Source organism: Cebus imitator, unplaced genomic scaffold, assembly GCF_001604975.1.
Source record: "Cebus imitator isolate Cc_AM_T3 unplaced genomic scaffold, Cebus_imitator-1.0 Scaffold253, whole genome shotgun sequence".
In the NCBI taxonomy this organism is placed as follows: domain Eukaryota; kingdom Metazoa; phylum Chordata; class Mammalia; order Primates; family Cebidae; genus Cebus; species Cebus imitator.
The window spans coordinates 474,938-489,297 of NW_016107568.1; the positions used below are offsets into that span (position 1 = coordinate 474,938).

At 37.6% G+C, this 14,360-nt stretch overlaps 1 protein-coding gene across 1 annotated transcript in view; it reads right to left on the reverse strand.

Annotated features, from left to right (window-relative positions):
- Positions 1-7,701, reverse strand: part of LOC108282845 (membrane-spanning 4-domains subfamily A member 4A-like) — a 43,734-nt gene extending 36,033 nt beyond the window's left edge. The window contains exon 1 of the mRNA XM_037727988.1: positions 7,590-7,701. The gene's annotated coding sequence lies outside the window, so the exon portion shown is untranslated. The remainder of the gene's footprint in view (positions 1-7,589) is intronic.
- Positions 7,702-14,360: the final 6,659 nt, after the last annotated feature.

Consider the following 14,360-nt stretch of genomic DNA (forward strand, 5'->3'; position numbering starts at 1 on the left):
GTGTAGTGCTCCCCTCCCTGTGTCCATGTGTTCTCATTGTTCAACACCCACCTATGAGTGAGAACATGCAGTGTTTGATCTTCTGCTCTTCTGTCAGTTTGCTGAGAATGATGGTTTCCAGGTTCATCCATGTCCCTACAAAGGACACAAACTCATCGTTTTTGATGGCTGCATAATATTCCATGGTGTATAAATTTTTTTTTCCTTTGCTTTTCAGTTTGGAAAATTTATATTGACATATCTTCAAGCTCACTGACTCTTTCCTCTGCCACCTCTAGTATACTGATAGACAATCAAAGACTTTTTAAAATTTCTATTACAGTATTTTATATTTCTAGCATTACCTTTTTATTCTTTCCTAGAAATCCCTTCTCTCTGCTTATCATATCCATTTATTCTTGCATGTTGTATACTTTTCCTGTTAGAGTCCTTATAATGTTAATCATAGTTATTTTGAATTTCTAATCTGATAATTCCAAAATTTCTGCCACATTTGTATCTTGTTTTGTTGTTTGCTTTGTATCTTCACACTTTGTCTTTTACCTTTTAACATACATTGTAATTTTTTCTTGATAGCTGAACGTAAAAGGAACTGAAGTAAATAAGGCTTTTTATGTAAGGTGTTAAGTTTACCTGGCTAGAGGTTAGGCTGTATTTACTGTTTGCTGTAGCTATTTGTGTCAAAGCCTGAAATTTCCTGTAGCGTTCTTGTTTTGGTCTCTCCTGTTATTGTTGGGTTTCCCTAGGCATCACTTCTTGAATAGCATCTGAGGTTTACAGTTCATTCACTGTAATCTCCTGTTATCATATAGGATTCCGATTGATCTGATGGTAGAGTGGAGCGAGGAGAAACATTCTCTAGTACCACAATTAGGTCTCAGCCCTTTAGCAACTTGTGCTCCTCAGCTATCAACTTTATAAGTGCTCCTTATCCCCCACTTGAACTTAGGTCAGGCAGGATACTAGAGAGAGATGTAGCTGAATATTCAATTACCCCACACAGAAGGCTAGAAGAAGGTGGAGTTGTGTATTTACCTTTTCCAAGACTAGTTATATTTTGATATTACCCAAATCAATAAGAATCTGAAAAAAAAAATAGTTTCCCTTGAGGGCAGACTTTTTGGTTAAAGACAACAGAATGCCCTGGAGTATTTCAAAAATGGTTCTATTACCTTCCACAACCAGAAACACAAGAAGATTTTACTCTGTTCTTTACACTAAGTACCTGGTAAGGACACTTTGAGGTAAAAGCCATGCAAGTGTTTGAGTTCTTCCCCAAGACTGGGCCTCATGGAGTTTTCAACTCCCAAGTTAGTCCACATTGAGCATCCAGCAGTTGGTCAGTTATAATTGATGTGTTCCTATTGTGCTTCTGCTCCTGATAAGCTGGGAAGCTCTGTTTAGGCCTGCATGTCCAAATTTTGGGACAAAAAATCAAGTCTACATAATAACCAGCTGACAACATGATGGCAAGATCAAACCTGCACATATCAATATTAACCTTGAATTTGAATTGGATGGGATAAATGCACCAATTAAAAGGCACAGAGTGGCAAATTGGATAAAGAAGCAGGACCCAACTGTACACTGTCCACAAGAGATCCATTTCACATGAAATGAAACCTCAAAGTAAAGGGATGGAGAAAAATCTACCAAGCAAAAGAAAACAGAAAAATGAAGTGGTTGCTATTCTAATTTCAAACAAAACAGACATTAACAATAATTGTAAAAGACGGAGATGGGCATTATATATTGGTAAAGGTTCAATTCAACAAGAAGACCTAACTTCCCTAAATATGTATGCATCAAAACCCAGAGCACCCAGATTCATAAAGGAAATTCTTAGATACATATGAAGAGATTTAGGTAACCATACAGTAATAGCAGGAGACTTTGACACCCCACTGGCAGTATTAGACAGATCATGGAGGCAGAAAACGAATAGATGTTCAGGATCTGAACTCAATATTTTACCATATGGGTTTAACAGACTGCTACAGAACTCTCCACCCCCAAACAGCAGAATATACATTCTTCTCATGTGCACATGGTATGTACTCTAAAATCAACCACACAACCAGGCATAAAATAATTCTCAGCAGTTAAAAAAATCATACCAAACATACTGTCAGACCACAGTGCAATAAAAATTTAAATAAATACCAAGAAGATCTTTCAAAACTATACAGTTAAATGGAAATTAAACAATCTGTTCCTGAATGACTTTTGGGTAAACAATGAAATTCAGTCAGAAATCAAGAAATTCTTTGAAACTAATGATAAAAAAGATATAACATACAAGAATATCTGGGACATAGCTAGAGCAGTATTAAGAAGAAAATGTACAGTGCTAAATACCCATATCAAAAAGTTAGAAAGATCTCAAATTAATAGCCTAACACTACACACAGAAAAACTAGAGAAACAAGAGCCCAAAGCTAGCAGAGACAAGAAATAACCAGTATCAGAGCTAAAGTAAACAAAATTGAAATGTGAAAAACCATAAAAACATCAAAAAATCTAGGAGGAGATTCCTTGAAAGAATAAATAAGATTGATAGACCAGTATCTAGACTAACAAAGAAAAAAAGAGAGAAGATCCAAAACACAATCAGAAACAAAAAGGCAACATTATCACTAATCGCACAGAAATGCAAAAAATGTTCAGAGACAACTATGAACACCTCTATGAACACAAACTAGAAAACCTAGAAGTAATAGATAAATTCCTGGACACATACAACCTCCCAAGAGTGAACCAGGAAGAAACTGAAACCAATAACAAGTTCTGAAATTCAGTTATAACAAAAAGCCTACCAAGCAAAAAAAGCTCTGGACCAGATGGATTCATAGCTCAATTCTACCAGATGTATGAAGAAGAGTTGATAGCATCCTACTAAAACTAATCCAAAAAACTGAGGCGGAAGGAATCCTTCCTAACTCATTCTATGAGGCCAGCATCATTCTGATACCAAAACCTGGCAGAGATACATACATACAAAAGAAAACTTCAGGCCTTGATGAACAGAGATTCAAAAACCCTCAAAAAAATACTAGCAAACCAAATCCAGCAGCACATCAAAAATGTAATCCACCATAATCAAGTAGGCTTTATCTCTTGGATGCAAGGTTGGTTTAACATAAGGTGAATCAATAAATGTAATTCACCATTTAAACAGAATTAAAACAATGATTATCTCAATAGATGCAGAAAGGGATTTTGACAAATTTATACATGTCTTCATGTTAAAGCCCTCAACAAACTATCCTTTGAAGAAATATACCTCAAAATAATAAAATTATCAGAGCCATCTATAACAAACCAACAGCCAATACTATATTGAATGGGCAAAAACTGGAAATGTTCTCCTGGAGGACTGAAACAAGAGAAGGATACCCACTCTTACCACTCCTTTTCATAGTACTGGAAGTTATAAACAAAATAACCGGGCAAGAGAAAGAAATAAAATGAATCCAGATAGGAAAAGAAGAAGTCAAACTATTTCTGATTGCGAACAATATGATTCTAAACCTAGAAAACCCCATAGTCTTTGCCCAAAACCTCCTACATCTGATAGACCACTTCAGCAAAGTTTCAGATACAAAATTAATGTCTGCAAATCAGTAGCATTTCTATACACCAACAACATCCAAGCTGAGAGCCAAATCATTCACAATAGGCTAAATAAATAAATAAATAAATAAAATATCTAGGAATACAGTTAACCAGAAAGGTAAAAGATCTGTACAACAAGGATTAGAAAACAGTGCTCAAAGTACAGATGACATAGACAAATAAAAAAATTCCATGCTCATGGATAGGAAGAATCAATACTATTAAAATGGCCATATGGCTGAAAGCAATCTACAGATTTAATGCTATTCCTATCAAACTACCAATGACATTCTTCACAGAATTAGAAAAAAAACTATTTTATAATTCATGTGGAACCAAAAAAGAGCCTGAATGGCCGTAAAAATCCTAAGCAAAAAGAACAAAGCTGGAGGCATCATGGTACCTGACTTCAAACTGTACTACAAAGCTACTATAACCAAAACAGCATGGTAAGGGTACACAGACACATTGACCAATGGAAAAGAATAGAGAGCCCAGAAAGAAAGTGATATGCCTACTATCATCTGATACTTGCCAAAGTCAGCAAAAACAAGCATTGTGGAAAGGAACGTTATTTAATAAATGGTAATGGGATAACTGGCTAGCCATGTAAGGAAGATTGAAGCTGGATCCCTATCTTACACCATATACAAAAATCAACTAACCATGGATTAAAGACTTAAATGTAAAACCTAAACATACAAAAACCCTGAAAGATAACCTAGGAAATACCATTCTGGACATAGGCCCTGGAAAAGATTTCATGTCAAAGATGGCAGAAGCAATCACAAAAAATGTCAAAGATTTCATGTCAGAGACGTCAAAAGCAATCACAAAAAATCAAAATAAAAAGAAATTGACAAGTAGGACCTAATTAAAGAGCTTCTGCGCAGCAAAAGAAACTATCAACAGAGTGAACAGACAATCTACAGAACGGGAGAAAGTATTTGCAAACTATGCATCTGACAAAGGTCTAATATTGAGAATCTATAAGGAAATTAAATTAACAAGTGAAAAGCAACCCCACTAAAAAATGGGCAAAGGGCATCAACAGACACTTTTTATTTATTTATTTTTTTAATATATATTTTATTGCATTTTAAGCTTTGGGGTACATGTGAAGAACATATAAGATTGCTGCATAGGTACAGACATAGAAATGTGGTTTGCTGCCTTCCTCCTCATCACCTATATCTGGCATTTATCCCCATGTTATCCCTCCTCAACTCCCCACCCCACACTGTCCCTCCCCTAGTTCCCCCCCACAGACCCCAGTATGTGATGCTCCCCTCCCTGTGTCCATGTGTTCTCATTGTTCAACACCTGCCTATGAGTGAGAACATGTGGTGTTTGATTTTCTGTTCTTGTGTTAGTTTGCTGAGAATGATGGTTTCCAGGTTCATCCATGTCCCTACAAAGGACATGAACTCATTATTTTTTATGGCTGCATAGTATTCCATGGTGTATATGTGCCACATTTTCCCTGTCCAGTCTATCATTGATGGGCATTTGGGTTCGTTCCAAGGCTTTGCTACTGTAAACAGTGCTGCAATGAACACTTTTTAAAAGGAGACATACACACAGCCAACAAGCACATTTTTTAAAAAACCAACATCACTAATCATTAGAGAATTGTAAATCAGAACTGTAATGAGATACCATCTCATGTCACTCAGAGTGGCTATTGTTAAGATGTCAAAAAATAACAGATGCTGATAAGGTTGTGGAGAAAAAAGAACACAAACACTGATTGTGAGAATGCAAGTTAGTTCAGCCTTATGGAAAGTAGTGTGGCAATTTCTCAAAGAACTTAAAACAGAAGTTCCATTCAACCCAGCTATCCCATTATTAGGTAAATACCCAAAGGAATATAAATTATTCTTTCATAAATACACATGTCCACATATGTTCATAGCAGAGACATAAAATCAAACTGAATGCCCATCAATGGTAGACTGGAAAAAAATTGATACATACACACCATGGAAAACTACACAGCTATGAAAAAGAATGAGATCATGTTCTTTGTAGCAACATGGATATAGCTGGATTCCTTTATCCTAAGCACACTCATGCAGAAACAGAAAACTATCACATGTTCTCACTTATAAGTGACAGCTAAACATTGAGTACACATGGTCACGAAGGGAAAAACAAACCTGGGTTCCTACTGGCGGGTAGAGGGTGAGAAGAGTCTAAGGATTAAAAAACTACCTATTGAGTAGTATGTTTATTATCTGGGAAATAAAATAATTTGTACACCAAACTGTGTGATATGTAAGCATTTATCTTCTTGAACCTCGTAATACAAATCCTTAGAGGTCACTGGCAGTTGTTTGGACCAAAGAAGTAGCAAGTGCAAATCTCTTGAGATGAGCATTTTGTGTGCTTCTGAGAAGGCTGTGAGTCTGGAGACACATTGAGACCAGGATATGGAAAGGAGAAGGCAATGTTATCTGAGGTGCCTGGAAGCTGAATTGTAAAGGAACTTGAGGTCTTATTAAGGACTTGAGGTTTATTCTAAGTGAAATAGGAGGCACTGGAAGATTTTCAGCAAAAAGAACACAGGATCTGACTTGTATCTCAACAGGGTCACTCTGGCTGCCTACTGTGATAAGAACAGACTGAAGGGAGATGAGGGAAGACAAGGGGAGAATAGTGAGAAGGCTCTGACAGTAGTCCAAGAGAGAGGGTGGTGGGTTGGGTTGTTGAGATGCAGCATCGCTGCTCACTGAAATCCTGGGAGGTTGGTGCCTACATTTGTCTTTCAAATTGCATCTCACAGAGGTTTGATGTACAGATAATTTTAAAACTATACTTGTACCCTTGATGTAATATAAAAGTTTTTTTAAAGACTGCATAAAACATCAGGAAGAGCAATGGAACACTATCAGCAAAAGAAAACATTTTAATCCATGATTTATATCTATTGCCAGCTCTTATTTCTCTTTGGAGGGGAAAAACAGGAATGAGCAGACAATATATCTTCTCACCCAGTTATACTTCCAACTTTCCCTATTTGTTATCTCTGTGTGTCAAAGCCAAGTCTCATGTAATTGTTTATCTCCAGAGGGACACCATGTAGTGTAATGGAAAGACCACAGGGCTAAGAATCAGCAGGTCTGACCTCAAGACAATTCAGCCATTTGCCAATTGTGTGACTCTAGGAAAATCTCAAATCCACTATAAATTTGTGATAATAAAGCAAACCATTCAGGCTCGTTTGGAGAATTACAGGCTCTAAGGAGAGAAAGGACAAAGCATTGCTTCTCCTATTCTCTCTGCATTGACACAGCCTCTGAAAGTAGCTACTTCTTCCACAATTATACCACAAAGCAACTCTTCTTTCAAGACTTCTGCTCTTTTTTGGTCTCCCATAATACTATGAGCTCTTTCAAACCCTTCCTGCTTTTTCTTCTTTGTTCCTTAACTGTGCCCAAATTCTGTGAGGTCTTCATAAAAATCCCTTAAATAGGTCACATAGGACAAATTATGTTTTTTGGGGAGACCTTTACTGATACATGATCCTTCAAAATGACTGACTATTGGGAGTAAAAGAAAGAGAATTGTAGGGATCCAACTCTCAGGATTTGAATGAGCAGCAATGCTGTGTCCCAACAACCCAACCCACCATCCTCTTTATTGGACAACTGCCAGAGTCTCCTCACTATTCTCCCCACATCTTTTCTCACCTCCCTTCTGTCTCTTCTTACCGTGACAGGCAGCCAGAATGATCCTGTTAAGATGCAAGTTATATCCTGTCTTCCTTTTTCTAAAATTTTCCAATGCCTCCTATCTCACTCAGAATAAACCTTATATCCTTAATAAGCCTCAAGTCCTTTTATAATTCCGCCCCCCACAAACTTCAGACAACATTGCCTTCTCCTCTCCCTATCCCAGTCTCAATGTGTCTCTAGACACACAGCTTCCTCAGAAGCACAGGAACATGCTCACCTCAAGAGCTCTGCTCTTACCAGTTGTTGGTCCAGATAACTGCCAGGGGTGTGTATTTTCAGGTTCAAGAAAATAAATACTTGGTTCCTGCCACAGTCCATCCCGCAGACCCTGGCTTGCATGACAGATGAATAAGGGGCTCTGCTGCCTCAGTCTGCAGCATTGCCTCTGTCAGCCAGTGAAGTTCATATTTATCTAGTACAGATTAAATGACAAAGGTAATTAACATTGCTGACCCCTACCAAGAGAGCCATCCTGCCTGTGAATGATTAAAGTTTACTTTTATGACCACATGAGTAAACAAGCTATTTAGATAAACTCTTCTACATTCCCTTGTTATTTTCTTTTCTGCTATTAACTAATTGTTTAGAAAGGATCTAAACAATTATCTAAACATAATTAAGGTAAAGAGGATTAGGCTGCCTTTAGCCAGACCTTTTACTGAAACTATACAACCCCCGACCCCAGCCTTCCAAGGTTTGTGACTATTTCCTACAACTTTACCATTTCTCTCACCAACCTGGCTGAACCCCCACAGGTTCCACTCGCTATCTCAGCGTTATGAGGTCAGAATAATAGTTCACCCATATTATTCAATTTTTTCACCTAAATTTCTTTTGAGGAAATTTCTCTATTATCCATTTTGAGTAAAGAGTGAGAACCCTAGGAGGTGCTCAAGCAACACCAGGGGGTTACTGGCATGAAAAGGAATATGAGTAAAGTTCCACTGGGAGGCAGGACAGGAAAAATCTAAGGAGTAGTCAGTGAAGTTCTATTCTGTGTAAAATAAAGGGAAAGAGAAACACTCCAAAAATGGTAATGGCCCATGAGAATGAGTATTAGAGAAATGTTCAGAAGTCTTAACTTTATTCCACTTTGTTTTTTTTTTTTGAGACAGAGTTTCACTCTTGTTGCCCAGGCTGGAGTGCAATGGAGTGATCTTGGCTCACTGCAACCTCTGCTTCCCGGGTTCAAGCAATTCTCCTGCCTCAGCCTCCCAAGTAGCTGGGATTACAGGCATACACCACCATGTCTGACTAATTTTTGTACCTTTAGTAGAGACAAGGTTTCTCCATGTTAGTTAGGCTGGTCTCAAACTCCTGACATCAGGTGATCCTCCCACCTCAGCTTCCCAAAGTGCTGGGATTATAGGCATGAGCCACCATGCCTGGTCTCCACTTTTTTTTTTTTTAATTCTCTCTCCACCCAGCTTTCACTGACCTACTCTATGGCATTGGAAAATAAATGCTTGGTTCATTCCCATCAGTCAGCTTCACTAGAAATGACTAAGCTGGCTCATTCTCATTCACCTTCAAATTCAATTCCAGATCCATGAAACCATATGAGTCATTCTAAAATCTCTCATTGACATATTTTCTTAATTTGTGATCTATACATCCATCACCATACAGGAGGCTCACAGGGTCCTATTTCCTGTATGAGAGGCTAGTGGCTGCTCCACCAAGATGGGAAGAAGCCAGGCACAGATGGTGCCACCTGAAGCCTTCCCAAACTCTCATCTTCTGCAATAAGAGCCATGTTCCAAAAAACAGAGAGGAGGACATGGCAATGTCTCTGATTGTCCTGTTCATAACCTAGATCTTTCAGAATATGAGACCAGATGAGATGTGTAGTCTCAGCCTCTCCCTGCAGCTCTGTCCACACCCTCCTCCATCCTGCATGTGCTCTCATTTTCCAGAATGTAGGGAAAGACAGAAGAAGGGAGTGGAACTACAGTAAATAACAATTAGACAAAATCTAAACTATATCTTTCAGTTCACTCAGAGTGCAGAGAATGGGGGTGGATAAAAAAGTGGTATAAAGTTAGGATGGCACAAAAAAGCACCATTTGAAATTAAAGCACTTTAACATTATCTTGAAAATCAACTTGTGATGTTTTGAATATTCATTCTCAACTATCCTTACAAACACCTTTCAATATAAGGATAAGATCTAAATAATATCTACATTTAGCAGATGAAAAAGCTGAGTCAGAAGGATGACTTACTGTGTCCCTAGATTCCCAGAGAATATGAAATAGAAAAGGGACCAAACCCAGAGCTAGTACACAAGACCAGAGCTGGGGGCTGGCTTTTCATAAAGTCCTCACAGAAGACACCAGATAAGTAGAAATTCAGAGCACATTTCTCTTGTCTACTGCCTCTCTCTTGTGGTTCAATTAAATATGACACTTCAATGTCAAAGAGGGTAGTAAGAAAAACTGGGTTATACATTCATTACCGTCATGATTCATGTGAATCACTGTCTTTCCCTGGGCCACAATCTTCTAATATTTCAGTGTAGGAAGATTTCCATGTCTCTTCTAACTCTGATGTCTATCTTTATAAGATGTAAATCAAGTCTCTTAGATACAGCCCTAAGCACAGCGTCTCTATATTGTAAGAACTGAGTGTGTGTGTGTGTGTGCACTTGCACGTGTGTGTGTGTTTTAAGAAACTTTTCAGTGAGTGTCTCATTGACTTTAACACTACTCTAGTACAAAAAAGGAAGTGGCGTTTTCAGGTCTGAGTTCATCCCATGAGTCACACACTCACAGGAAGGTAACCCAGGGCCATTCAGGACATTGCTCAACCTCAGGCCACTTGGTCAAAGGGCCAGGATGTGCAGGATGCAGGATTGGAGCCTAAGTTCCCTGGCTTCAAGATAAAGCATGTTCCTTTCACACATATCTATGGCAGATTAAATAAACTTAGATATGAAGATACCAAAGGAAGGAAGAGAGCACAAAAGGAGCTGTGATGGTCTAGTGAAATGTGCCACAGATAGCACCTTACCAGTAGCACAGACACATATCAATAATAACTTAAAACACTGGCATTTATTTGACCCCCCCCTTTGTTTCATATGTTAAAGCACTTCATGGATGTGAATCATGTAAATTGTTCTGTGTCGTATGCAATTGACTTAACAATGATTAAATTGCAGAATGGTAAGGATTAATGTGTGTCCTAAGAAAGTTCTTAGTAATGTAAAGATGATGATTATTTCTAAGTGTACAGAAAGGCAACCCAAAAGAAACTGACTGGAAAATGCCATGTATAAGAAATAAAATAACAGTAACAGAATTCACAAGCATATTGAAGATGAGAGAACTTGGGGTGATGGTTCTGAAGGTATAGGAAAAAGCTTATCCAGGGCTAGGAGTTTCATGAGAAGACATTTGGGTAGGGAGGATAATGGAAAGAGGGAAGGAGATGACAACAATCGGGACTACAGAGCAATTATTAAGAGAAACTCTTTGGATTTCTGGACTCCTCGAAACTGTGCACCACCTTCTACACGTCTTTGTGGTCAATGGTGAACAGGCCATGCCACGAGTGCTAGGAGAATGTTTCTGATGCCAGAATTTGAGGTTTCCATTGCTCATTTATCCTAATTGATTCCCGAAGATACGTTACTTTGGGGGAAGAAATTGGGGAAAGATTGCAAAGTAAATTCTAGCTTACATTCTGGGGACAATTAATCCCTGAGAGATTTATAACTTTAAGCTGGTTCTGAACTGAAGTCATTGTCTCCTCTAGTAACCTGAAGCAGCATCATGACATCACATTCTGCTCTCTGTCCTTACAATAAAGGGTATCAGTTTAGTATCCCTAAGTCCAACTTGGCCCTGCCCACCAGACACAAATGTGAAGATGTAAAGAGAAGGCCAGAGCTTATGGAATAAATACTACTCAGAAGAGAAGATAGGCACAGAGCCAGGTTCTATGCTTCCTGGCTCAAAACCAACAGTAGAATTAAAGAGCCTTTAGTTGCATCTGGAGAACTCTTGGTTTGTCTGGAGCTCTGGAGCAGTAGTTCTTCAACTGTGGTTCCCAGACTAGTAGCATCAGTATCACTCGACACTGTGATTGAGATGCAAATACCCTAACCCCACACCTACTGAATCAGGCACTTTGGGTGTGCAATGTGTTTTAACAAGCTCTCCAGATTATTTTGATACACACTCAAGTTTGACATCTACAGACTTACAGCAGTAATTGGCAATATTGACTATATTATATGGTAGAATCGGCTGAAGAGCTACAAAAAATTTTGTCTCTCCAGCCATAGTCCATATTAATTAAATCAGAATACCTGGTAATGGGACTTATGTGTTAGCATGTGTTAAAGTTTCCTAAGTTATCCCAATGCTCAGACAAGATTGAGATCCATTGCTCTAGAAGCAAAGGCAGACTTCTGGATGAGGCTTTTGCTTCTGTCTCTATCCTTTCAGCTAAGTTAAAAGGCCCAGGCCTTTCTCAGATGAACTTCTGTTAAACAAGTTCTAGTCCCATCTCAGGTTCGTGCAAGTGATTTTATTTTTAAATGTAAGTTTTGGGCTTTAATTTTATCCGATTAAATTTGATCTGTATTTCAATGCTCACGTTCCAGACTTTTGGGTTGTACTTTCCATCTTGACACTCTCATTTTATAAATTATGCATCTTGGTTTTAGATCATTTGCAAATAGAATCAGCAACTAAGTTCTTGATGAAAAGAGTAAGTGATTAAAGATCCAATCGAGAGCCTCCACAAAGGATGACATTAACACTCACTGCATAGGATTTCTACCAGATACAATCCATATAACTGAGTTATTCAGGGCATAGTAGACAGCTATAGTCCTGATTCTCTGGTTTTCTATATTTAGTTTCAACCCTGAGTAACTGACTGAGACCAGTTGGGCCTGAGTGTCATCTGATCACCTTTGTTACAGGATCAGTCCCAGGCCTGTGCACTTAGGCCTCCTCAGTACTTCCTTTGAACCAATAATACAAGATTCCAAATGCCAGGTACAGGAGAAACTTTGTGTTGGAGCTATCTGGGCCTGGGTTTTTAAAACATAAGTAAAGACAAAGGATGTCAAGAGATACAACTTCGATGTTCAGCTTTCTACTTCAGTCTTCCTCACTTGGCTGTCTCTCCAGCCTTGAAGGAAATATACCAATGCTGCACCACCACCATAATTGTTGTGCACTCTGACTGGACGCAATCAGAAGACAGCAGGGCCTGCATTTCACCGCCAGCCCCTAAAAGACCACATAACAGCTATCACAGAGCCTTACTGAACTCATGTCCCTGGGAACTTGAACTCTAATACTCTTCATGCTGATCCTATGAAAACGGCAGTGTGTGTCCTGTCCCAGCTTCCTCTTTCCCAGGGACTTTCATATCTTAGTTGTTTCTCTAGCAGTAATCTCAGAGCTTTCTCCACTAACCACTTTTTTTTTTTTTTTTTTTTTTTCAAGACACATCACTTTTTGTTTATTTCATTATACAAATTATTTGCTTTCAAATCCATTTTTTCATGCATAAATGTGTGGCCGTGTCTATTTTTTTTAGTTAAAATGTCTGGTCATGCACTTTATCCATTTTTACTTTTTCTATGATTACTGTCTGGGCTTTCTATTCTCATTTTCTTGACATTCAGTCTATTTCAACACAAGTAACACATCAGTTGTATTAGTTATTGTACCTTCCATTTTTATTTCTGATGGTACTGTCTTTACTTCAACATTAGTCTTTATTAAAATACTTTTGGCTAGTCATACTCAGTCCATATGAACATAAAAACATTAAGTCAATTTCCACAAGAAATTTATTTGAAAGTATATTATATTACATCTGAAAAAAATTTGGAATAGCTGACAACCAGAAATATGTCAATAAAGTTGTCTCTATGTTTCTAAATTAAAAATGTGTATCTTTTCTCATAAAATTCTTCATGTTTCCACTTAAGTGAACTACTGAATACTTTATATTGTTGTCTTAATATGAACAAGATATATTTACTTTAGGCTTTTAATCTGGTTATTAACAATTAAAAACCTATAAATGTTCATTAGGCTTGAACATTAATCTTATTTTGGTAACAAATATTTGTATCATTTACAATACAAATATTTTTGTATTATAAAACATTTTTATATTGTAAAAATATTTGTATTGTAAGTAATACAAATTTTTTGTTTTATTGAATAGTTAACATGGCCTGGATTTTTTGTTTTAATTTAGTAAAGTTTTATTTGGGATTAATATATGGTCAATGTTGTCAGTGTATCAGGATTCTTAAAAAGCATGCTTTTGTTAATGTTGATTCATTCAAGTATTTTATAATTCTAATCATCTTTTTTGGCTTATATCCCTCAAAACATATTTGTTAAAAATTTTTATGACTACTGTGTTTTTGTTAGTTTCTTATACTCTAGGAAATTTTTTTTTATTAGTAGAATATTATGTTATTTGATCATAAGATTCTAAACAATGCATCATTATAAATGAGCTCCTTTGTCATATTTGAGAATTTTCCTTAGATCTTGTGTTGCCTAATGTTAATATTCAATCCCTTGTCTTATTATTTTGCATTTTCTGACCTTTATTTGCCTTTCCTTAACCTTACATTCAGTTCTATAATAGGAACCTTTGGAATAGAAATGGTACTTTGTCACTGTGCTGCTTGAACCCTGTGGTTGCACATTGCCTCCATGACAAAGCCCAGTGTCTCCAAGAAGCATTGGAAGCCCTATGAATTCCACATTTTGCACATCCAGGATCTTCTCTCTCTCCAAATGAAACTGTCACTTCCCCCACTGGGATAGAATCATAACAAAATCTTTCCAGGTTCCCCAGGAAGCCAAACTATTTCAGGGCTCTGGCCTCTGTGCACACTGATCCCCCTACCTAGAACTCATATGGTGACAAGCACCTGCTCTTCTTTGAAAGCACGATTTGAATGTTAATTTTCAGTGAAGCCTCCTCTTCCCAATGGAAAGTTTAACCAGTGTATCT